This window comes from Ovis canadensis, chromosome 4 (genome assembly GCF_042477335.2).
Source record: "Ovis canadensis isolate MfBH-ARS-UI-01 breed Bighorn chromosome 4, ARS-UI_OviCan_v2, whole genome shotgun sequence".
Lineage (NCBI taxonomy): Eukaryota > Metazoa > Chordata > Mammalia > Artiodactyla > Bovidae > Ovis > Ovis canadensis.
The window spans coordinates 101,526,588-101,553,378 of record NC_091248.1 but is presented as its reverse complement, the minus strand read 5'-3'; the positions used below and the strand labels follow the sequence as shown (position 1 = coordinate 101,553,378).

Below are 26,791 nucleotides of genomic sequence, written 5' to 3'. Positions count from 1 at the left end.
TTCTTCACCTTCTGCCATAAGGGTGGTGTCATCTGCATATCTGAGGTTATTGATATTTCTCCCGACAATCTTGATTCCAGCTTGTGCTTCTTCCAGCCCAGTGTTTCTCATAATGTACTCTGCATATAAGTTAAATAAGCAGGGTGACAATATACAGCCTTGACGTACTCCTTTTCCTATTTGGAACCAGTCTGTTGTTCCATGTCCAGTTCTAACTGTTGCTTCCTGACCTGCATGCAAGTTTCTCAAGAGGCAGATTAGGTGGTCTGGTATTCCCATCTCATTCAGAATTTTCCACAGTTTACTGTGATCCACACAGTCAAAGGCTCTGGCATAGTCAATAAAGGAGAAGTAGATGTTTTTCTGGAACTCTCTTGCTTTTTCGATGATCCAGTGGATGTTGGCAATTTGACTTCAGGTTCCTCTGCCTTTTCTAAAACTAGCTTGAACATCTGGAAGTTCATGGTTCACATATTGCTGAAGCCTGGCTTGGAGAATACTTGAGCATTACTTTACTAGTGTGTGAGATGAGTGCAATTGTGTGGTAGTTTGAGCATTCTTTGGCATTGCCTTTCTTTGGGATTGGAATGAAAACTGACCTTTTCCAGTCCTGTGGCCACTGCTAAGTTTTCCAAATGTGCTGGCACATTGAGTGCAGTACTTTCACAGCATCATCTTTTAGGATTTGAAATAGCTCCACTGGAATTCCATCACTTCCACTAGCTTTGTTCATAGTGATGCTCCCTAATGCCCACTGGACTTCACATTACAGGATGTCTGGCTCTAGGTGAGTGATCACACCATTGTGATTATCTGGGTCATGAAGATCTTTTTTGTACAGTTTTTCTGTGTATTCTTGCCACCTCTTCTTAATATCTTCTGCTTCTGTTAGGTCCATACCATTTCTGTCCTTTATCGAGCCCATCTTTGCATGAGATGTTCCCTTGGTATCTCTAATTTTCTTGAAGAGATCTCTAGTCTTTTCCATCTAGTCATTTCTATTGTTTTCTTCTATTTCTTTGCATTGATTGCCGAGGAAGGCTTTCTTATCTCTCCTTGCTATTCTTTGGAACTCTGCATTCAAATGGATATATCTTTCCTTTTCTCCTTTGCTTTTCGCTTCTCTTCTTTTCACAGCTATTTGTAAGGCCTCCTCAGACAGCCATTTTGCTTTTTTGCATTTCTTTTTCTTGAGGATGGTCCTGATCCCTGTCTCTTGTACAATGTCACAAACCTCTGTCCATAGTTCATCAGGCACTTTGTCTATCAGACCTAGTCCCTTAAATCTATTTCTCACTTTCACTGTATAATCATAAGGGGTTTGATTTAGGTCATACCTGAATGGTTTAGTGGTTTTCCCTTCTTTCTTCAATTTAAGTCTGAATTCCCCCACTGTCTATACTTACTAATACGAAATCCTGTCTAGAGCCTTAACCTAGTCTTCAACAACTCTAGTCTCTAACTCTAGTTTTTAATTTCTAAGTTCCTACTATACATTGTCATTTAGATACCTTGCTGGAATATTGCATTCAGTTTATCTAACCCGACAATTCAACTCCATCTACTCCTGTGTTAGTTACTATCCTTCTATTCTACTGTTTCCAGTTCGGCCATTTCTGGCTCCTCTGTTTTCCAGGCATTTTCAATGTTCTATTGATTCTACTCTGGACTATTTTTCTCGTCAATATAAGTCTTCCTTTTCATGTCTATGTACTTTTCTTCTGTTTCTGAAATGCCCCAGGTACATCCATGCTGGTGGTCATGAGAACTGAAAGAATACCTTTTCAGCTGTCTGTGTTTTGATTTGGAAACTTCTTCAGGCTCACTCTTCTTTGTCCTACTGAAAGTCTCCTCTTGTACTGGCTCCTATTGGTTTCAGATCACATGCTCCCCCTTTTTTCTTCTCTACTAGTCCATGTGCCTCCCCGAGTGTTCTCTACCATCTACACAGTCATAGCTCCATGCTAATAACTTTTTGACTAGGTGATTTCTGATAGGTATCAACATATCCCAAGAGAGTTCAAAAAAGTATATATTGTCACTAGGTTACTTCATCACAAACTTTAACAACAACAACAAAAAAAATTCTGTCAGTTAACTCTGAACATTTGCCAGAGAGGAGAAGGAAAGGAGATGTAACTATTGCCTGGCATTGAAACTGAGTTCCTCTGCCAAATTTATAATTAAACTCTCTCTCCAAAACATTATTTCCTTTCTTGTCTAATACCTGTTTCTCTCAAGACTGAGGATTATAAAAGAAAAAGAGGGACTGAAACTAAGTCAGGCCCTGTGAGACCCTCCCAGGTACAAAAGCCTTCCGTGTCCACCATTGTTAGTTCCTAGGAAAAAAGCTTCAGCCTGCCAGATCTTCCTTGAGTTCTAAAGGGCAGATTCCAAAAGTTACTAATTAGGGAAGGGAGGAAATGGAAAAACGAAGACCAAACGGTCAAGAATAATAGTGTGGAAACAACTCTCACCCCAAATTTTGTCTATAAAAACACTCCTTTGAAAACCAGTGTAGAGTTTGGGTTTTGTTTTGAGCACAAGCTACTCATTGTCATTGCTTGGCCCTGAGGTAAATCTTTCTCTGCTCCAAATTTGGACATTTAGCTTTGTTTGGCCTCATGGTGTTGGGCTCTCCAAATTGCATTCTATAACAACTGATGTTACATTAAAAATATACCATCTGGTAGAGATTCCTGGTGACAGAAGCAAGGTCCAATGCTGTAAAGAGCAATATTGCATAGGAACCTGGAATGTCAGGTCCATGAATCAAGGCAAATTGGAAGTGGTCAAATAGGAGATAGCAAGACTGAAGGTCGACATTCTAGGAATCAGTGAACTAAAATGGACTGGAATGGGTGAATTTAACTCAGATGACCATTATATCTACTACTGTGGGCAGAAATCCCTTAGAAGAAATGGAGTAGCCATCATGGTCAACAAAAGAGTCCAAAATGCAGTACTTGGATGCAGTCTCAAAAACGACAAAATGATCTCAGTTCATTTCCAAGGCAAACCATTCAATATCACAGTAATCCAAGCCTATGCCCCAACCAGTAATGCTGAAGAAGCTGAAGTTGAACGGTTCTATGAAGACCTACAAGACCTTTTAGAACTAACACTCAATAGAGATGTCCTTTTCATTATAGGGGACTGGAATGCAAAAGTAGGAAGTCAAGAAACACCTGGAGTAACAGGAAAATTTGGCCTTGAAGTACAGAATGAAGCAGGGCAGAGGTTAATGGAGTTTTGCCAAGAGAATACACTGGTCATAGCAAACACTCTTTTCCAACAACATAAGAGAAGACTCAACACATGGACATCACCAAATGGTGATGGTCAACACCAAAATCGGATTGATTATATTCTTTGCAGCCAAAGATGGAAAAGCTCTATGTAGTCAGCAAAAACAAAACCGGGAGCTGACTGTGGCTCAGACCATGAACTCCTTATTGCCAAATTCAGACTTAAATTGAAGAAAGGAGGGAAAACCAGTTGACCATTCAGGTATGACCTAAATCAAATCCTTTATGATTATACAGTAAAAGTGAGAAATAGATTTAAGGACCTAGATCTGATAGACAGAGTGCCTGATGAACTATGGACTGCATTGTACAGGAGATAAGGATCAAGACCATCCCCATGGAAGAGAAATGCAAAAAAACAAAATGGCTGTCTGGGGAGGCCTTAGAAATAGCTATGAAAAGAAGAGAGGCGAAAAACAAAGGAGAAAAGGAAAGATATAAGCATCTGAATGCAGAGTTCCAAAGAATAGCAAGGAGAGATAAGAAAGCCTTCTTCAGCGATCAATGCAAAGAAATAGAGGAAAACAACAGAATGGGAAAGACTAGAGATCTCTTCAAGAAAACTAGAGATACCAAGGCAACATTTCATGCAAAGATGGGCTCAATAAAGGACAGAAATGGTATGGACCTAACAGAAGCAGAAGATATTAAGAAGAGGTGGCAAGAATACACAGAAAAACTGTACAAAAAAGATCTTCATGACCCAGATAATCACAATGGTGTGATCACTCACCTAGAGCCAGACATCCTGGAATGTGAAGTCAAGTGGGCCTTAGAAAGCATCACTATGAACAAAGCTAGTGGAAGTGATGGAATTCCAGTGGAGCTATTTCAAATCCTGAAAGATGATGCTGCAAAAGTGCTGCACTCAATACGCCAGCAAATTTGGAAAACTCAGCAGTGGCCACAGGACTGGAAAAGATCAGTTCTCATTCCAATCCCAAAGAAAGGCAATGCCAAAGAATGCTCAAACTACCACACAATTGCACTCATCTCACATGCTAGCAAAGTAATGTTCAAAATTCTCCAAGCCAGGCTTCAGCTATATGTGAGCCACGAACTTCCAGATGTTCAAGCTGGATTTAGAAAAGGCAGAAGAACCAGAGGTCAAATTGCCAACATCTGCTGGATCATTGAAAAAGCAAGAAAGTTCCAGAAAAACATCTATTTCTGCTTTATTGACTATGCCAAAGCCTTTGCCTGTGTGGATCACAATAAACTGTGGAAAATTCTGAAAGAGATGGGAATACCAGACCACCTGACCTGCCTCTTCAGAAACCTATATTCAGGTTAGGAAGCAATAGTTAGAACTGGACATGGAGCAACAGACTGGTTCCAAATAGGAAAAGGAGTACATCAAGGCTGTATATTGTCACCCTACTTATTTAACTTATATACAGAGCACATCATGAGAAACGCTGGACTGGAAGAAACACAAGCTGGAATCAAGATTGTCGGGAGAAATATCAATAACCTCCAATATGCAGATGACACCACCCTTATGGCAGAAAGTGAAGAGGAGCTAAAAAGCCTCTTGATGAAAGTGAAAGAGGAGAGCGAAAAAGTTGGCCTAAAGCTCAACATTCAGAAAATGAAGATCATGGCATCTGGTTCCATCATTTCATGGGAAATAGATGGGGAAACAGTGGAAACAGTGGCTGACTTTATTTTTTGGGGCTCCAAAATCACTACAGATGGTAACTGCAACCATGAAATTAAAAGATGCTTACTTCTTGGCAGGAAAGTTATGACTAACCAAGATAGCATATTGAAAAGCAGAGACATTACTTTGCCAGCAAAGGTCCGTCTAGTCAAGGCTAGTGGTCCTGTATGGATGTGAGAGTTGGACTGTGATGAAAGTTGAGCACCAAAGAGTTGATGCTTTTGAACTGTGGTGTTGGAGAAGACTATTAAGAGTCCCTTGGGCTGCAACGATATCCAATCAGTCCTTTCTAAAGGCGATCAATCCTAGGTGTTCATTGGAAGGACTGATGCTAAAGCTGAAACTCCAATACTTTGGCCACCTCACGCAAAGAGTTGACTCATTGGAAAAGACTCTGATGCTGGGAGAGACTAGGGGCAGGAGGAGAAGGGGACGACAGAGGATGAGATGGCTGGATAGCATCACCGTCTCGACGGACATGAATTTGAGTAAACTCCGGGAGTTGGTGATGGACAGGGAGGCCTGGCGTGCTGTGATTCATGGGGTCACAAAGAGCTGGAAAGGACTGAGTGACTGAACTGAACTGAGAGGTTACTTTGGTCCCCCCTCAAAATTCATGCTGAAACCCTTAACCCTTAAACTTCAGATGTGACTAACTTTAAGATTATTCAAAATGATAATTAAGTTAAAACCAGCTTGTGAAGTGGACCCTAATCTGGTTTAACTGGTGTCCGTATAAAAAGATATGATTAGAGATTCAGAAAGATAGCAGTGAAGTGAGTGTGCAGAGAAAAGTCTCTGTGAGGACGTAGTGAGAAGCTGGCCATCTGGAAACCAAGGAAAGAAGCCTCAGGAGAAATCAAATGGGCTGACATTTGGATCTTGGATTTTCAGCCTCTAGAACTGTGAGAAAATTAATTTCTGGTTAAAACACCCAGTTTGTGGTATTTTGTTATGGAAGCCCTAGCAAACTAGCACACCATCCAGCAAGGCGGTGGAATGCATTCATTGTGCAAGCTGTAAACTAGGATAAGTGCTTCCTTGGTAGCTCAGCTGGTATAGAATCTGCCTGCAATGAAGGAAACACTGATTCGATCCCTGAGTTGGGAAGATCCCCTGAAGGAGGAAATGGCAACCCACTCCAGTATTCTTGCCTGGAAAATCCTCATGGACAGAGGTGCCTGGTGGGCTACAGTCCATGGGACCTCAGAGTTGGACATAACTGAGTGACTAAGCAGAGCACAGCACACACAAACCAGTATAAATACTAATGATCAGGCCTCAAGTGAAACAGCAGACCCTGGACAAATTGGATCATCATGATAAAGTAGAGCAAAAAGGAAATTCCATTTCTTCCCTTTCACCTCTTCTTTCCTTCATTTTTTGAGCTAATAATACATGTAATAGTTAGGCCATACTAATGTCATTTTAAATATACATATGTTGAAACGAATCTATCTATCTTTGTAGCAGCAGCAGAAGCCGGAACACAGGCCACCTCTTTCCTGTTTCCTCTCCTTGACTCAGAATGGACAATTATGGGGAACTGGAGAATTGATGCTTTGGAGCTGCGGTGCTGGAGACGACTCTTGAGAGTCCCTTGGACGGCAAGGAGATCCAACCAGTCCATCTTAATGAAGTCAACTCTGAATATTCTTTGGAAGGACTGATGCTGAAGCTGAAGCTCCAATACTTTGGCCACCTGATATGAAGAGCTGACTCATTGGAAAAGACCCTGATGCTGGGAAAGATTGAAGGCAGGAGGAGCAGGGGACAACAGAGGATGAGATGGTTGGATGGCGACACAGACTCAATGGATGTAAGTTTGAGCGAACTTGGGGAATGTGCAGGACAGGGAAGCCTGGTATGCTGCAGTCCATGGGGTCGCAAAGAGTCAGACAAGACTGAGTGACTGAACAACAGCAATGGGCAACAGTAGAGATGCAAGAGATGAGGCATTTGCCCACTATCCTTCAAATTCTTCTCTGGCTCTGTGAGATGGATATGAACGGCTGGGAAGAAAGCCATCCTTGCTGAGTGAAGGGACTCCTCTGCAAATCCCTCAAAATGATTTTTAATGCTTTCAGGTTAACTGTGTGAGAAGCTGGCAGCCAAGAGCTACAACATACCTTGGGATGGCTTGTCCCATCCTTTATTTCTGAACTATCTCAATCAAACCTCTGAATTTGAATCTAGTGATGTTTCTTCTCCTTTTTCTTCTCCTCCTCCCCCCTTTCCCCCTTCTTCTATTTTGATAAGGGCTGCAGATACTCCTTCTGATGGGGATGTCAGATTTGATGGGGGTAAAGGGGTAGGGAGAAGTCCATGAGCAGTGAGTATCTTTATTCTATTTTATACACATCTCATCTTGATTATGTTTGTTTAGGCAAAATGAAAGTATTGGTTTGCTTTTACCCAACTTTTCCAACCACTTTACTGGTCCCCAATCTCCTTCTTCTCAAGAATTTCATCTCTTCACCATTTCATATTTGATATGTCCAAAGTATGACCCAAAGTGTTACTTGATCTGAGCTTTACCCATCCACCTCCCCACCCCTTATGCCTCTTAAAACTCTAATTTTACTTTCATTTGTGCACTACTGGCAATCTTCAAATCTCTTTCTTTATCTCTCTCTTTTTTACCAGCTTCATTCACTTTATTTTTCTCATAGAAAAGTATGTGGTGGCTATAGTTGGAGCCTGGGTCGCCTGCATGGAAACTCTTGTGCAGGTCTCTGCAAGATGGTCAGTGAATTCCTAATACCAAGACTGGGTGAACACTGTCTCCTTCCAGAGATCAGGAGTGAGATAATTATAGATTTGAAATGGCATCAAAAGTGGCCTTGGCCAAGTTGCCCAGAGTGGTGGAGCAGCCCCTGACAGAGGTGTAGCACTCTGTCAGTTCCGGCCATCAGTAGAAGCTTCTTGGGCGCAGGGGCTGAGACCAGGCCAGCGCCCCTGGAGGCAGGCAGGGAGTGGGTGCTCCAGCACACAGCCCCAGTGACCAGTCACCTTGCAAGGGACAATATGGGGCTTACAGATCTTGTTCCCCCAGTAATCTCGTTGCACACTGACAGTGGAGAACTTGCCCAGAGTGCTGGCCCCACAGATGTCAGTGGTTGCCTCCTTGGGAACTTGACCCCAAAACTGACATGTCCCTTGTAATTCCCAATGGCAACAAATGCCTTGAACTTGGTCTGCTGGCTAGCAAAAGGCTGCTTTTGCACAGGCATATTCTTCAAAACCTTCTTCTTGAGGGATGTCCTGGGGAAAAAAGTCAGTGATCTCAGATCCTTTGATCAGCAGAGCGAAGAGATAGATCTCCTCCAGGGACTTGATCTTCATGTCGTGACCAGGTGGCCCAGCTTGGTGACAGTGGCAGGAGGGAGGTAGGTGGGTGTGGGGGGCGCCGAGGACGGTCCATGTCCTTGGTCTTGCCTCTGCCAGCTTTGCAGCGTTGGCCTCAGCTGTGACCCGGGCATGGACACAGGTGCCCAAGCCTCCCAGAAACCACTACAGGAGGGTGTAAACACACATTGTGTACACCACACTGTGTAAAACACAGAAATGTATTCCAGGGGTTTCCAGGTACTGCTGTGACAGCAGAGGCATCGTCTGCCATTCGCTGTTTTTGCACAGAAGAAGCCAAACACCTCTGCTTTTTTCCCTACATTTTTCTCCAAAGATCCTTATTGACAGCACTGAATTTCTCTGTTGGCCCATCTATAAGTAATTCCTTGAGGCTATTGCAAACACAGCTTCTTCTTCACCCCTAACCTGTATCTATCCATTTCTTTCCTTTCAGACACCATGACGTCTACAGCCTTGGAAATAAATAGATCATCTTGTATAGTCAGATTATATTTTCCATTGATTTTGAAGGTGAGAGAGGCTGCCGCCTAGAGAAGATAAAAGCTTTCATGCTTCAGGACCTTATAGCAGGCAAGTTCTGGGATAGAAAATTGTATAGAAAGGCAGTCATCTTACTAAAATTAATCACTAATCCAGGTTCAAATTCACAAATTATTCTTTCTGAGAATAACAGCATCGTGGTTAAAAGCTTGAGCTTTGGAGTCCGCCAGGAAATGGACCTAAGCTTAGTTCCTCAGCAAGGATCTGTGTGTCTTCATTTAACTTTTCTGAGTCTCAGTTTTTTCAAATTGATTGTGACTATTAATATCTATCTCATAGGATAGTGTATGGCTTGCATGGGCTATCATAGATTTAACACTTCACAATATCTGGCATGTAGGTGTTCAAAGATGGTACTTTTCTGATTACCATATAATTATCACATTGTTTGCATTTTACCCCTGCATACATTTGTATTTTAAATGTATTTCTTGTGTCAATAAAAATGTAATTGGTTGATCTAAGAAAGAAGAGGAAAATTTTATTAGAGCCAAATTGAAGATTATAACCCAGGTACAGTGGGAAGCCCCAGTGATTCAAGAGGTAAAGAATCTGCCTGCAGTGCAAGAGAAGTGGATTTGATCCCTGGGTCCAGAAGATCCCTGGAGAAGGAAATGGCAACCCAGTCCAGCATTCTTCCTTGGGAAACCCCACGGACAGAGGAGGCTGGTGGGCTAGAGTTCATAGTGTCGCAAGGAGTCGGACAGGACAGAGCACACACCCAGGAACAGCATCTCAGAGCACTCTGAGAACTGTCCTGTCCATTAGAGGTCAAAGCACAGAGATATAAGTTTTTTGAGAAGAGAGCTGTACTTTAAATGGTATATTTTTGACAGCTGACACAATCCTAGATCTGTAAGTACACAGTGGTGGGTCATTGTGACCCCTTATAAGATGAAGAAGTAATGTTATCTTTTAAGGGATTATCTTATTGGTGCTAGGAGAATGTTGCTGTTTATGCTTGAGCAGGTATTTCTGCCTATGGGGAGGTTTTGCTGATGCATAATGGAGACACACAGTGCGCAGTAGATGCAGGGAGAGGAGACCAATGGACCAAGAAAAATTTTTATGTTCAAATTTTTCTTGTCATAAAATATGAATTGTATTTCTCTTTCAAGACTTTCTAAAGCGTCTGCCTCCAATGCAGGAGACCTGGGTTCAGTCCCTGGGTTGGGAAGATCCCCTGGAGAAGGCAATTGTAACCCACTCCAGTACTCTTGCCTGGAGAATCTCATGGACGGAGAAGCCTGGTAGGCTACAGTCCATGGGGTCGCAAAGAGCTGGACATGACTGAGCGACGTCACACAAAGTGTATATTATATTCTTAGATTCTGACCTGTGCTTTCACTACTCTGTTGTTCATACTTGTTTTTTTTTAATGGAAACATTTCAGGTTATGGTTTTCATGTACTTTAGGATCATTTGCTGCATATTTTTCACCTGATATCCTATAGAAAATATTGAGGAACTCATTGATCTCATGTAAGAATTAGCTATCTGTGTTTATGTAAATAGTTTTCCTATATTCCCACTTTAAATACATCAGCACAGGAATCAGTCTTCTCCACAGAATGAAAGTAACATAAGCCAACCATCAAAATATTTTTAGGAATACTATGACAAGAATTAAAGCAAAAGAGCTCAGATCCTTAGAAGTTTATATTGGGGTATTTCTACAAATCTACATGCTTTCGATTATATGTGAGTCTGGAGATCTTAAGGTTAAACCAAGTCCACGTTAGATTATACAGATAAAATCATTTAAATAGAAATGATGGTTTTTCAGCCAGGATGCTGAGACATTTTTTTTAAATTCCTGATTTCATTATTTATTTATTATTGGCTGTGCTGGGTCTTTTTTGCTGTGAGAGTTTTTCCTCTAGTTGCTGCAAGTGGGGGCTACTTTCTTGTAGTGTGGGGGCTTTTTATTGTTGTGGCTTCCCTTGTTGTGGAGCACAGGATTTATGGTGTGTGGGCTTCAGTAGCTGCAACATGTGGGCTCAGTAATTACGGCTCTCAGGCTCTAGAGCACAGGTTCAGTAGTCAAGCATGGGCTTCCTTGCTCTGTAGAATGTGGGATCTTCCTGAACCAGGGATTGAACCTGTGTATCCTGCATTGGCAGGCAGATCCTTTACCACTGAGCCACCAGGGAAGCCTGATGCTGAGTCTTAATAAGATTTTATTTTGGTGATTCTTTAGCTCCTCCAATTACATATCTTTCTCCTTTCCCAATATTACTTTTTCCAATCTCTACTTCCCCACTTCTCCGCTCCGTTTCAAGGCTAAGTATAATCAGGACTGTTAAACTGAATTTCCATCCATCAGTAGCAGAGCTCTATAAATTCTCTGACTGAAACTCATTAGCAACTGTAAATATTCCTTAGTGTTTACATTACACTGTATTTTAATCTTATTTACGTGGATAACTCACACCTATCATTCCCGACTTTATAAGCCATCATAACAGGTCACAAAAATTCAACAAAGAGAATGGCAGTTCCAAGGACTATTACTATCATAAGGATAAGAGTTAACTATTCATTAGTGCCAGGAAATTAAAAAAATGTCCAGATATGCTCTGGTAATTTTGTTTGCTCCAAATGACATTAGCAAACATGTAGAGTATTATTGAAGAATATTTCCAGTTATAATTACATCAAATATAATTTTAATACATTATTTCTAAAATTGATAGATTCTAACAAAATTGTATCAGCATGTTATTCAAAGTCATTAAACCTCAAAAGGAAAATATAATCCAAGTAAAATAATTATAAGGCATGTTGGGATTTTCTCAGTAGTCTTTCCATTTAGAAGTGGGTTTAGATAGTGGGGTACAAGCCTCTATAACAGAGAGTCTTACATATACACGTTCATTTAGTCTTTCATGTTAATTGATTTAGAGGGACAAATATTGATGTTTGCTCTGTAAAGAAGCTTTAAAAACTCTTCTCAACCTTAAATTTTATAATTCAAGAGTTATAATTTTTAAAAAAAGTCTTTTCTTTTTTTTTTGATGTGTATGTGACCAAGATGCTGAGCTACATCACATCCATTCCTCAGGCTTCTAACTTGATCTGGGCCCGGAAGGCTGACCTCTATGGATTTCATCCCCAGGGTTTGCCCTAAGATCTCCTGTTGTGTTGGGTTGATGAGCTACTCTCGCCAAAGTTTGGAGTACAGGAAAAATATGCCAAGGGACTCTTGAGTTAGAGTCCCTGGCTGAGACCCTGACTTATGTTGGTCTCAAGAGTGATCCTCAAAATGGAATCCTCAGGTTGTGATATTCACATACTTGAATGCATAAATACCATCCTCTTTGGGAGGCAATGGCATATAATAACATCACATTACTCAAATTATCATTAAAGGTGGCATGGGATGGAATATGGGCCTTCACCAGTGACTCAGCAGTAAAGAATCAGTCTGCAATGCAGGAGACTCAGAAGACTCTGGTTTGAACCCTGGGTTGGGAAGATACCCTGGAAGAGGGCATGGCAACCCACTCCAGTATTCTTGCCTGGAGGATCCCATGGACAGGAGAGTCTGGCCGGCTACAGTTAATGGGGTCACAAAGAGTAGAACATGACTGAAGTAACTCAGCACACATGAATGTGATAGTGTACAGGGAGCGAACAAAGTAGTGAGGGACCAAACAGTCTTCCACTTAGTTGACATGGCACCCATGGGGTGGATTGTGGAATGGACTGGACACTTCTGGGTACTCTGGAGAGTGTACATTAAAAGATAAAGTCTAGAATTCCCAGTTCAAAACACTAGCCAATGGAAAATTCTAATAGCTCAATAAACCTGAAACACCAAGGACTCAGATTTTGCCGGCAAAAATGTTTGGGTAACTCCACCAGATAAAGAATTCTGTTCAGCCAAGATGCTGGTAGAAAGTAGAGAAATGCGTGGTAAAACACATAAGCTGTTGTTATTGGTTTTGTCGCCAACTACAAAAAGCTTTCCTAGCAGTTTTAAATGAATTGTTTTCTTCTTTTCCCTTCTTACATTTTATGAAGAGTGTCAGTAGCGGCTAACATCACAGTCTAGATTCCAGGGGTGGGAAGCATGACAGAACTGACATCACTCAACCATGACACTACGGCTGGTGAGATTTTGTGTTTCTCCTGTGCAGTGTTCACAAGTTCTTCATAAAGGCAAAGGTCAAGGGTAAAAGCTGAATACCAAAATGAAGGACTGTATGCCTTATTCTCTGTTTGCATACCCCCACCTTACACTTTGATCCATACCAGGCCCTTTAGCCTCTGTGTGTCAGACACTGACCTCTATGGATTCCATTATCAGGCTTCCCTTGTCCTTTGGCCTCTAGCTGGGTTTGGCCAAAGAGAGACAATAACAGGGTATTGGGAGGTGAAAAGAAAAGCATGTTGGGTTGCTTATTCCCTTTGCACCTTTACTTTTGCCTGGCCAGAGTTGTGGCAGTGGCTGTGTTCTGTAGCTACAGCCTTCAGTTCCTCCTCTACCGTCCCAAACATTTTCTAGGTTATGGAGACACTATTCCCATTCTCGTCCCTTTGGTTGTGAAGTAGCAATGATCTGCCACTCTTGCTGATGATCCCTGAGTGTTTCACTAAGCCTTGCCCATACTTCTTTCACGGAACTCTTTCAGTTGCAGCCTTTGTGTTTGCCATTTCTTTCCTGCTAGTACAACAATATACTATGGAAGGAAGAAAAAAAAATGAGAGGGACTTGATAAGGATAGCCGTTGGCAGTGGGATGCACCTACGAGTGGTGGAGAAAATGAGGCTAGGAAAGCAGAGCAGAGAATGCAGAGAATATGGGCACAGACAACAGCTGGTATTCTAGATGAATACCAATCAGCATTATAGATCATAGCAATAAGTAGTGGTGTTAACTGATAGGCATGTGGGGTAAAGGAGGTGAGAATCCAAGTGAAGTTAGTCTCTGGAAGAACCTGCTAGCTAGCCAAGTGAACAAAGTAAATGAATCAGGATTTTTCAGGCGTCAGGGCTTCAGGCACCAGAATTCTCATCTCTGTTTGGGACTTGGCAAGTGCATAGAAAAGCTTGGGTTTTGATGACAGTTTTTGAACAAATTACCAAACACTGTTCATTTACTTCATACGCTAGCTTGTTTTTTCATCCATTCATCAAATAGGTATTGAATTCCTTTTATACTGCAGGTCCTGAGCTGGACACCAAAGCTATAAATAAATGTGTGTAACATATATTATTTTACTTCATGGGATTCACAACTTACCAGGAGCTGAAGACATGTATGAATGTAACTAGTACTTGGTTACTAAACATCTTTTTCTGGGTATATCCTGTAGGTACCTCATACTAGATATGCATGCAACCTTACTCCTTATTTTCTAAAAAGCACAACTCTCTTCCACTCTCCATTTCATGAACAGCAGCACGGCTACGACCTTGTTTCAGAGTTGACCCCTTGGCCCATTGGAGTCAGTCATTCTTTTTTTTTTCTAAAGTCTGTTTTGTATACAATCTTATTAGAGGATTTTTCTTACTTATGCATCTGATAAGCAGCCAAGGTTGAGAAACTACTGTATTAGATATAAATTCTTCCTAAACTGAGGTCATAATTGGTCCATAGAGAATGTCTTGTGGGGGCAGTGTATGTGTGTTTGTGTATATCCAGGAAGGAGAAGAGTCCAGTATTTCTTGCTAAGTTGTATATATGGAGCTGATGGTGCTTGTTGGAGATGTCAGAGACATAGTGTGTGATTAGTTGTTCAACCATGGATTCTCAGGATGATATTATTTGTAAGAATCTCCACATTCAAGCTGTCATCATTGTTATCAGCACTCTGGGATCTTAGGGACTGACTTGTGCAGATTGAACTCAAAAGCCAAAAATGTCTATTTATTATTTTTTTTATAAGATGCACATGTCATTGCCTGACAGTGTATTCTGTCCTGTGCAGGGAAGTCTGATTATAGCTGGACACAACCCTCTCTACAGAATTGAATGTAGCATAAAGAAAATAGGTTTCAGCTTCGGCCCCTCCCTTACTTGAGCCCTGTGAGTGCTGGGCTTAACTGGGAACTGTAGATTATTCCCAGTAGAGAAGGGAAGCCAGAGTTGAAACCAGGAAATATTTCTATGTCAACATTTTTGGTAAATTGCCTGAAGAAATCTCAGAAGAATGGGACCTGAATTTTCAAGCCCTTAATAATTCACCATGAATTCTTTTCTTAGTATAAATAAGAATTTATTATTGTACTTAATTTTAAATTTATAATTTTGTCTTTTTTATTGAAGAAGTTCCAACAGATGGTATCTCAGGCTGCCCCCAAATCTGGATCTGTCCCTGTGTCTCTAACATGGGGATCTGGGCACTGCTGGCCTGACCAGATAATTGTCTTTCATGGGCAAGATTCTGTTCAGCTTTTTGATTCCATGCATCTCACAGTTCTGGGGTTATCGTTTCATTGCTTCAGGCAGAAAACAAGCAATTAAGTTACAGCTTGTTTACATGATTGTATCCCATAGAGATCTTGAGAGGAAAACAGGATCTCCTGAAAGGGACCTGGAAAATCCCTTTAGTGATTCATCGAAAAACAATTCCTACATCTTACCTGGTGGTCTTGTGGTTAAGAAGCTACCTGTCAATGTAGGGGACATGGGTTCGATCCTGGTCCAGGAATATTTCACAGGAGCCACTAGGCCCAGGCGCCACAGCTACTGAGCCAGAGAGCCTAGAGCGTATGCTCCACAAGAGCAGCCACCACAACGAGAAACCCACATCCTGCATTGAAGACCTCTGTTTTGGTGCTAGTCATCTGTTTCATTTGAGGGTGATACTTCTCTTTTTACTCATGTTGTCAGGCTAGTGTGCCCAGTATACCATATGTGATAATAGCAATAGTACTATTTTCTCGCCAGTGAAAACTTTGATATGCTTTTTGTCAATTACCTCATGAAGCAGCATTGGTTGCAGAAGACTTGTCAGAGATGAGTGATTAAAAATGTTTGTTTCCACCATTCTCTTTTCATATAGGCATTTTTGTAAGCAAAATAGTTTTGCTAAATGAGTCTGCAGAAAATGCAGGTATAAGGGCGTTTCTTCAAAATCTGTAGGCATAGGTCTTTTAAAAGTAGAATCAACTAGTCTCAGTGTACCTGTATTTCAGGTTGATTTTAGAGCTCACGATGAAGCTATAGCTCAATTTCATTTTCTTTAGACATTTAGAGCAAACAACCTTTGAAAGATCAATCTAAAGAAGTGATCTTGATTTAAATTCCTGCCAATACAGTTAGTGTATGTTTCTGCCTTCTTCATTCATTGCATGATTTTACTTTTTGTGTGTATCCTCACTGATACATGAGCAATCACCATAATATTGGGGGACAATCTGGCTGTTTGATGAATTAAGTCTGTACCAGGTTCCCAAGGGCCTCTCTAACAAAGTGGCAATGACTAGGGTTGTTGCTGTTCAGTCACTAAGTCGACTCTGTGACCCACGAACTACAGCGTACCAGGCTTCCCTGTCCTTCACTATCTCCCTGAGTTTGCTCACGTCCGTTGAGTCAGTGATGCCATCCAACCGTCTAATCCTCTGTCGCCCCCTTCTCCTCTTGCCCTCAATCTTTGCCAGCATCAGGGTCTTTTCCAATGAATCAGTTCTTCGCATCAGGCGGCCAAAATATTGGAGTTTCAGCTTCAGCATCAGTCCTTCCAATGAATATTCAAAGTTGATTTCCTTTAGGATTGACTGGTTTGATCTCCTTGCTGACCAAGGGACTCAAGAATCTTCTCCAACACCACAGTTCAAAAGCATCAGTTCTTCAGTGTGCAGCTTTCTTTATGGTCTAACTCTCACATCTGTACATGACTACTGGAAAAATCATAGCTTTGCCTATACAGATCTTTGTTGGCGAAGTAATGTCTCTGCTTTTTAATATGTTGTCTAGATTTCTTATAGCTTTCCTTCCAAGGAGCAAGTGTCTTTAAATTTCATGGCTGCAGTCACTATCCACAGTGATTTTGGAGCCCAAGAAAATAAGATCTGCTACTGTTTCCACTTTTTCCCAACTATTTGCCATGAAGTGATGGGACAAGGGGACTTAGAGTAACATAAATTTATTGCTTCACAGCTCTAGAGACCAGAAGTCTGCTATCAAGGTGTTGACCAGGCTGTGGTCCCTCCGTAGGCACTATGGGAGAATCCTTGCTTCTTCAAGTTCCTAGTAGTTTTGGGGGTTCCTTGGCTTGCAGTACTAGAACTTCACCTCTGTTTCTGTCATGGCTTCTTCCCTTAGTGTGTCCTTTTTTTCTTGTTAATTTGTTTGGCCGTTCCAGGTCTTAGTTGTGGCACATGAGTTTTTTTTTTAAGTTTTGGCATGTGGGATGTGGGATCTAGTTTCCTGACTAGGGATCCAACCTGGGCCCCCTTGCATAGCGGCCAGAGTCTTAGCCACTGGACCACCAGAAAAGTCCCCTGTGCCCTTTTCTTTTAAAGACATATTGTGATGGATTTAAGCCATCTGAATCAGGTATGATCTTGTTTTGATTCTTTCTTTTTATCTATAAAGACTCTATTTCCAGATAAGGTCACATTTCAAGGTTCTGGGTGAACATAAATTTGGGGGCAGGAGGGTGCCATTCAATCCACTACAAATCCTTTCAATTCCATTAGGTGCTGGGAATGCAGTTCCCTCCCTGACAAGAGAGATGGTATTTCCCTGTTGCAGGCTCAGCAGGTGGCACAGCCAGGCATCTACCAGCCATGGAGCTTTCATGGCAGCCAACAGGCTGAGTATGTAAGCAGGCCAGGTAGCCTGTGCCCTAGAAAGAGGCAGGAAAGGAGCAGAAGTGGTTTCTGGCAGTGAAAGTTTTCTTGAACTTAATTCCTTCTTAAAATTCAACAGAGGTGTTCTAAGATGTGGGTATCAACCCCCAGCCTTTGCTATCTTTGTTGTTCCTGAAACCCCTTTCTTTTCTCTTCTCTGTGGCAGCTCATTCTCCGGTCTCCCTCACATTGGACTTATGCCCAATGAGTAAACTTTGCCTTAAGCCTTCTGCCCCTGGGCTCTCACTTTCTACCCACTTCATTCTTTATCTTTGTTTTCTCCACTCTTCCTCATTTTGTTCTTGTTTCATCCTTGGTCTAAATCTATTTCTTTCACAAAACTGCACAGATCCCTCAGACCCAAGAGGGTGTAGTGTGGGCAGTGGACACTGGAAGTTTCCAAAGACAGAGCACAGGTCTTAGACTCCTAAGAGTTTATTCATTGCTGTGGTATTTGTCTTGACACAACTTTGACACTGGGCATTTAGCCTCTTAGGGTAGGGATTGTGTTTATTTAAACTATGTTTAGAAAGTAGCTAAGAAATATTTGGAGTTAGCCCGCATATATGGGCCCAGGAAATAATCTCTTTATCGAAAATTCTTGTCTTTCACGCTTTTGCCTTGGTTTTGTTTTAGGTCGTTCAGTGATAAATGAGAATGATGGACAAGCCTGTGCCTGTCATGGGCAATGTCCACATTACACCCTTCAATGAGAGCACCTTCTTTTGATGTCGTTTCTTCCTTTCAAATTTTTTATGTTTGTTTCTGGGGAGCTATACAGATGGCAATGATCATGAGAGTCAGTTCAATGTCAGGGATACATTCTTCACCTGACTTCCTGCTTCCTGATGTGACCTTGTCTATGCTGAGCTTATTTTTCGTAGCTGCTGCTTCTTATATTGCAGAAAACAATATGTATATTCTTTTCTTCTTCCTGTCTCTAGAGTGAGATGACTACAGTAAAGCATTGGTTTCATCCTTTCTCTAACCCAAACCAGGAGTAGAATGAGAAAACCTTGACCTTCCTACCTCCTCATCTTGGCCTTCTGTTTATCTCCAGCTCAATTACACTGATGATGACTCCAGAAAAACTGCGCTTGTATTTTATTTTTGCTTTAAATACTTCCTCCTTGCTTCAAGCTTTTCTCAGTCCTTTAAGACATCTTCTCTTTTGAGATTTTCATTCAAACAAGGCTGAGAGGAGGAACACTGGTTTTTCTTCCTTGATTTGAATATGTTTTAGTTACATCTGAATATATTAGATTCATTATTTGCCAGGGAGATATATTCCAAAATATATTCCAAAATTTGCATTTCCCCGATTTGCTTGTATTGCCATAACATATAACTGTTACCCAATTTATAAAATGCAGAGATATGGAACTGGAAATTTAGAGGTCCTTGTAGACTTATAATAACAATTACTAAGCAGGTGGTCAACAGATGAGCAGCAAACCTGTCCAGTGAGTTAAGCCTTGCTGCATAACTTTTGAGGGATGTTGTGAACTCTTGGGGATTTTGTGAAACCAACAAATGTTGATCCTGGGCCTTGAAATTTTCTTACAAATTTTTTTTCAGGGAGGCTCCTTAAATAATGATAATGGTAATGGCAGAGGAGATGAAATAAAAAGTAGTTTTCTCTGCTTTATTCATCTAAGGTGGGGGCAAATATAATCCCCCAGGCCATCACTATCTCCACCCAGAACCCGTTTGCAGAAATTGTGATTTTTCTGTGGATGGTTCCTGCTCTTATCTTACCTAATCAGATTTTTTAATTTCTTGGTTGTAAAGGAGGTATATTTCCTTCTCAAAATAATTCGGGACTTAGGCAACAATAGTAGTTGTCACTTAGACATTTTTCTTTCCTAAACTACTTCTTATTTTAAACAATATAAGACTTGGTACTTCCTGTCAGTAAGAAATTTATTTATAATAAGTTGAATATCTTATTAGGGTGAGTGATATAGGTGATACTATGAAATTTATTGTTCATGTGAGAAATACAGAGTATTGAGAGATCAATAAATCAAATGTCCACCTCTTTTCTTTCTATGGCAAAGTTCACATAAGATTGAGAATGAGTTCTGAATACAAGGAAGGAGTGCATGAAACAGAGTAAAACAGTAAACCCCAATAATAGTTCATGCATATTGAGTATGTCCGTCACTTAATCTTCTTGAGAACGTTGTGATGTTTTCCAATGTCCTGATAGGAAAATGACTTGCTAGAGAGTTGGTGAAGGAGGGATGAGTCTAGATCTGGCTCACTGTAATGCTCACATGCCTAACTACTACCCTTACGGCCTCTCAGGAAGAACAGAACCAAAGTAAGGAACAAAGGAAGAAAGTCAAAGAATGTGGAGAAAGAGAGGCAACTTGAGTGGCCTAGACCCAACTTCCCAATTTCAAGAGTATTGACCTAGCACCCCACATGGGCGGAAGGGTTCTCCCCTATTGAAGGAGTCTGAAGGATTGACTGCAGAAGTCCTATGAAAGCATTTTAGGTGTATCCCAGCCTTGTTTTTCATGCATCTATTGTCTCTCAATTGTGAAGAAATTTCTGATACCTGTCACACTTATTACAACAGTCACTATGATGAAAAACCTTTGAATTCTCCCATTTTAAGGAAGAGTATTTATCATGTACATATTTTGCAAAAGCCTTGAGCACCATAAACATCTGAGTGATGGTTTGGAATACAAAGGAAGGATTTGTTTTTTTGGCCAGGTTAATATTTCATTACCAGGTCAGAAGTGCATAGGATTTCAAAATAAAGCAAAGAGAGAGCTAATGGAGCATCGTGGGCTCCAGAGTCACCACAATCCAGGAGCCTTTCCTGGCTGTGCCCATTTAGGGATGCAGTTTTGATAGTTTTCTGGTAAGTGTTCCACCATTTGCAGGGTAATTCACGGTAACCAATCATTCATTTCAACAAGCATGTCTTGAATACCTTTTGTGTTGAATATGCTCCTTTGAACCTTCTAGAACTCCTGTCTCCTCTGTACCTGCTCTGTCCCTGAAGGGTTGACCTTTATGGACTATATAATAGCCCTCTGTTTTTCCTTGTGCCAAATTTGTAGAAAGCACTAGCAGGAGGTGGGAGGGCAGGAGAAGGAAGTAGGGTTATTCATTTTATGGGCTGGGGTTCTGCAAACTATGACCCTGGGTCCAAATCTAGCCTGCAGTTAATTTTTACAAATAACGTTTTATTGGCACACAGCCATGCTCATCCATTTAAGTATTGTCTGTGGCTGCTTTTAGTCTCCAGATGTCAGAACTGGTGAATTGTGACAGAGATTTAATGGCCTGCAAAAATTTAAAAGACGCTTACTCCTTGGAAGAAAAGTTATGACCAACCTAGATAGCATATTCAAAAGCAGAGACATTACTTTGTCAACAAAGGTCCATCTAGTCAAAGGCATTTTTTTTCCAGTGGTCATGTATGGATGCGAAAGTTGGACTGTGAAGAAAGCTGAGTGCTGAAGAATCAATGCTTTTGAACTGTGGTGTTGGAGAAGACTCTTGAGAGTCCCTTGGACTGCAAGGAGATCCAACCAGTCCATTCTAAAGGAGATCAGCCCTGGGTGTTCTTTGGAAGGACTGATGCTAAAGCTGAAACTCCAGTACTTTGGCCACCTCATGAGAAGAGTTGACTCATTGGAAAAAACTCTGATGCAGGGAGGGATTGGGGGCAGGAGAAGGGGATGACAGAGGATGAGATGGCTGGATGGCATCACTGACTTGATGGACGTGAGTTTGCGTGAACTCCGGGAGTTGGTGATAGACAGGGATGCCTGGTGTGCTGCAATTCATGGGGTCGCAAAGATTTGGACACGACTGAGCGACTGAACTGAACTGAACTGAAAGCCTAAAATATTAATTTTCTGGTCCTTTACAGAAAAAAGAAGTTTATTGACCCCTGCTTTAGATAAGTCCCTCTCTGGGCAGGGTTATTGATTCCCTAGGCATCTCCATTCCTGTCAAAAGTCACCACTGTCTGGTGGCTTTCCCTATAGCTTCTGTGACAACCCGGGTAGAGCTCTTTCTGTGTTCTGGTAACTGTCTCTTCCTCTAGACCTATTAAGGCCTACAGATATCTCACTGTTTCTAGTCCTGGGGAGCAAGTGGGCATCACAATCTTTTACTTGTTGCCTTCCTTTATCCCTGCATACACTCCTTTCATGTCTCCTAATTTACCCAAATGAAATGACAGAGAACTGCAGATAAATAAACAAGAGACTTTGGGAAAATAAATAATAATTGTCTGTTTCTTAGCTAGATGCTTGACAGAGCACTTTGGACATCTTCTCATTTTATATGCCCGCAATAACCCCTGAAGTAGTCCCTATTATTTTCCTATTAATAGATAAGGAAACCTAGGTTTATTTGAAAACTAAGTACCTTGTCCATGATTTATACTTCGAGGAGGAAAAGCAAGGATTCTGATCCAGGCTCTTAATCTTAGGAGATAACAAAGGACAGATTGTGGTTCACTATTCTTTTCAGGCTGTCGAAATAAAGCTGAGATGGCTGATTTTGGCCATATCTTGAAGGAACTCAAACATTGTATGAAGGACCGTGGGCAAAAGAGTCTGGGCATGACACACTAAACAGATGTGTGTATCTCCTGGAAAAAAGTTTTGAACTCATGACTATCACATTTGTTTAGTGATACGTACTTTCCGAAGTATTTTCACAGCCTCATAACCAGCCTGTGAAGCCAGATGACAATTCTTAGAACAGTTATAGAGTTCAGCACACTGAGACTGAAAGATTAAGTACAGCATATCCACACCCAATGAGTATTAAGAATTCATGCATATGTGACAAAGTCTAGTGTTCGTTAAAAGCCCTGACTAGGACTTCCCTGGTGGCTCAATGGTAAAGAATCTGTCTGCCAGTGTAGGAGACATGGGTTTGATCCCTAGTCTGGGAAGATCCCACATGCCGCAGAGTAATTAAGCCTGTGTGCCACAGCTATTGAGCCTGTGCTCCAGAGTCCAGGATCCACAACTGCTGAGCCCTCATGCCTCAGCTACTGAAATCTGAGAGCCCTAGGGCCCATGCTTGCAACAAGAGAAACTACTGCACTGAGAAGCCCATGTACCTCAATGACAGAGTAGGCCCCGAGAAGCCTGTGCGGCATCAAAGACTCAGCACAGACAAAAAAAGAAAAGAAAGTCCTGGATAATTGGCCCTGGAAGACAGGAGAATATTTGTTTTGTGAAGACTAGCTGCAGCTCTAGAAGCTGAAAAACGAAGTCCATCTGTAGTCTTCCTAGGGTGTCAGTGGCCAGAGAGTAATATTTCCTTCTGTTTTGAAAATTTTCTCCAACATGTACTTTTCTCATACCTGCCACAGCTGGGTTTCAACTCTCCTGTCAACAATATTGAACCTAGAACATTTTTATAAACTCCACTCATATCTCCAATTACAAAGAAAATTAGAGCCCTCTCTGGAAGTTGAGTTTTCCCTCTGTATCTTTAGCTTTACATCGCCAAGATCGTATTCCTAATCATTCCTCTAAAGACTTTCCTTCTTGCTATGTTTCTCTGCACTGTTCTCAGTATCACCTGCTTCCTAATCACCACTTAGCCAAGCTTGAAATACCAAATTTGCTTCAGTTCTTCCTCTAACCTGTCATCCTTACCCGTGGTGTTGACTCTGTCCTTTTAAAGTTTTTACTATTATTTTTACTCAGATCCCTTCTGTATACTACCTAGACCATATTCCCTTAAGCACGCAACTCTGATCATCTCGTTGATTTGAGCAAAAAACCTCTGGGCCTACACACTATTTATAAGAATAAAGTTCAATGTGAAATTATTAAATTCATTAATAAAATTAATATTCATTGGATGTGTACACACAACACTTAATTTCTCAGTCTCCGTTTGCTAGACTCTAAAACTGCTCTAAGAACGGTCATCAGGCTTCACAGTTTTGTTGTGAGGCTGTGAAAATGTTTTGAGAAGTGCATATTGCTAATGAGCGTGATATACATGAGTTTGAAACTTTCCCCCCCCTACCCCCAGGAGATACAGCCATCTGTTGAACGTGTAATGTTCGGACTACTTCCTTCACCGTCTCCGCCTGTCCCCTGCTGCGAACAGTTACAAACTTGGTCAATAACCATCCTGGAAGGACGTGAGGTCCCCGGCTACGGACGTAGGTCAGAGATCTAAAAAGGCAGAAAGATTTTCGGGGTGGAGCTGGGGCCGGGTATGACCTAGTACCTGGCAGCGCCGCCGATTGGCGGAGAAGAAGGTTGTTCCCTCAGGGAGGGCGCTGATTGGCTGCGGAGGAGGAGTCATGACGTCCTAAGAAGTTGAGCAAACACCTCCTCCTCACCGCCTGCATCCCAATTTCGGCTGGGAATTTGGAGCCTCCCCTCCCCGGGCCCGGGAGCTCAAAGGCGGCGGGGACCGGACGAGGTGAGGGCGGGTGGGGTGCCAGGAGGAGCTGAGCTGATGGGCAGTGGGCTCAGCCTGTGAGATGAGTTTGGAGACTGCTGGCGGGGCTCCGCCTATCCGCCGGGAGGTGCGGGCCAGTGTTCTGCCTAGTCCTCCCTGCGGCGCTGGGGACCCGGGAGCTCCGCGGACGCCGGCCGTTGCCGGGACAAGAGTGGGGAAGAGCGTGAAGAGCGTTCGGGCCTCCTCCCCAGGCCTCCCTCCGAGCGTTTCCCTGCGGACGAGGGGTGGGAAGTCGGGGGCAGTGGGCGCAGCCCCGGAATTGCTGTATAGGCAGGAGAAGGGATGGCAATGTGGATTTCTTTTTTGGCTAGGGCTGAGGTGGGGGGCGGTTGCTGGGGAGTAAAGAATTGGTATTGAAGTTGTAGAACAAAGCCTCTGTTAATTCTTGGACTGTGTGCTTATTTAGATAGGCGGCTGCGGCGGGTGGCTGACGGATGGCGGCGGGCACCGCCCCTCCGGCCCAGCACGCTCGCACCCCCAAGCTTGCTTTCGGCGCAGTTACTGGTTGACCTTTTCAGCCCCTGGCCTGCTTAAACAAATTCGCATCACAAACTTATTCACACTGGCCGTGTGTGCCTGACCTTTCTCTGGGATGCGGGCCATCCCCCTCCATCCTCTGCTGCTGCTGCTGCTAAGTCGCTTCTGTCGTGGACACGCACTCTGTGCGACCCCATAGACGGCAGTCCACTAGGCTCCCCCGTCGCTGGGATTCTCCAGGCAAGAACACTGGAGTGGGTTGCCATTTCCTTCTCCAGTACAGGAAAGTGAAAAGTGAAAGTGAAGTCGCTCAGTCGCGTCCGACTCTGTGCGACCCCATGGACTGCAGTCCACGAGGCTCTTCCATCCCCTGACAGACAGGAAAAGTGCGAAAGTTGAATGTTTGGATATCAGCGTCTCCTGAATTTCTGAGACCCCGCAGGCACTGTGCGGGCCAGTTGGAGAGTTCGCCCGCGGAGGGGACGCGGTTAGAAGCAGTTAAATACCCTGTTTAACTCAATGGGGCTAAATGCCCTGGGTACTTCTGGAAGCAATATGCTTTCCAGGTACTGATTTTAGGAGAGTGGAAGTGGCTTGTGGCGTGGGAAGAGGGAGAGAGTGTGTTTAGTAACTCGAACGAAGACGAGCATTTTTTATGTTGTGGGTCGTCAGTTATTCGGCTGTGAAAATGTAATTGATTAGGGCGACCTAGCTGTGCACACGAGTGAACTCTCATCGACTTTGACATATGGCTTTCATAAACTCTATATTGAAAAAACAACAACAACAACAACGACAACAAAAACCAACCGTGACACTTGGTGTGGGCTGCTTCTATATATTTATGTGTGTTGTGAACTCCTCTCACTCCCTCTCCCCCTTTTTTGCTATAAAGAGGAGTGAACTTACGGCCACAGGACGTTCTAGCTGTGTAACCTGGTGGCCCTTCTGCAAAATGAGCTAGGAGGACAAAGGTTTAAGTCAGTGTCCCCAAGTGACTTTCCCACTCTCCAGAAAATCCTATTTGTTATCAGCCTCGCTTGTTTTTTGGTGACAGCATCATCAGAACTCTGATTTATTTGTAACTGAAAATTTATACCATAAGTAACCAGTCCTCTAAGCATTAGCAGGATTTTGGAAATGATCTTTGGTGGGTAACCAATCCCATTTAACACAAAATTTTCATTTTTTCCAAATATTCTTGTATTAATTTTCTCATAGAGATAACACTACAAACAGTGACAAGTCTCTGTGATGAGGCCACAAAAAATTCTATGGAATTTATGGAATCACAGAAATGCTGTATATCTGGAATGGAAAGTAACCAACAATGTTATTACCATATTCATAGAATTAAGATACAGTCGAGATTATAAGATGTATCCTCCTTTCAAGGATGCTAAAATGTGGGGAAAAAAGTAATTTAAATTTGATGAAAAATAGTATTAAAATGATAACTTATTATCTTGAACCCTCATGCCTGAAGGGTGAAGGTAAAGAGAAGGCTTACTGGGCTTTTAAAATTTTTTTTCCTAAAAAAGTAAGAAGAGGAAGGGATGAACATGGAGTCATTATGAAGGCCTCCCCACAATGTGACCCAGAAGAAGGGAAAGTGATGTTCCACTGTCAGGGGTGATGGATGGCTGTGTTTACCTTTGAGGAGAGGGCAGCCTTGCAGCCTTTTGCTTAGCATTTACTGAGTGTTTATGACATGTAAGGCAGTGCTCAGCACTTTATGACTATTAGTGCAAGTAAACTTCTCAATAACCCTATGAGGTAGGTATAAATCCCATTTTGCAGGTGAGGTACAGACAGATTAAGTTACTCACCAAGGTCTTTGAGTAAGTGGGAAGCTGAGGAACCCAGGCCATTTATGGAGGAGAGTAGTCAGAATTTTTTGTGAGGTATCACCCTCCTATTTTTGGCTCCTGGTCACTGCAGTTAATGCAGGTAACTTAGGTGAATATCCTGTCTTTCTCCACAGTGCTTTTGGTATTTTGTTTCCCTGTTTGTGTACTTTGGCTGGATCTTCATGAGTCAGAGTGCCTCTTTATGTTCTAAAATGTGAATGCCTTTGTGATCCACAGTGTCCAGTCACTATACTTAATGTTGTTGTTGTTCAGCTGCTAAGTCGTGTCCGACTCTTTGTGAC

At 42.2% G+C, this 26,791-nt stretch overlaps 1 protein-coding gene and 1 pseudogene across 2 annotated transcripts in view; one reads left to right on the top strand and one right to left on the bottom strand.

Moving 5' to 3' along the window:
- Positions 1-7,623: 7,623 nt before the first annotated feature.
- Positions 7,624-8,339, bottom strand: LOC138439818 (small ribosomal subunit protein uS5 pseudogene; annotated as a pseudogene).
- A 15,648-nt stretch (positions 8,340-23,987) lies between these two features.
- The window catches only part of AASS (aminoadipate-semialdehyde synthase), an 83,087-nt gene continuing 80,283 nt past the window's right edge, over positions 23,988-26,791 (top strand). For both annotated transcript variants that reach the window (XM_069588287.1, XM_069588286.1), the window contains exon 1: positions 23,988-24,123. The gene's annotated coding sequence lies outside the window, so the exon portion shown is untranslated. The remainder of the gene's footprint in view (positions 24,124-26,791) is intronic.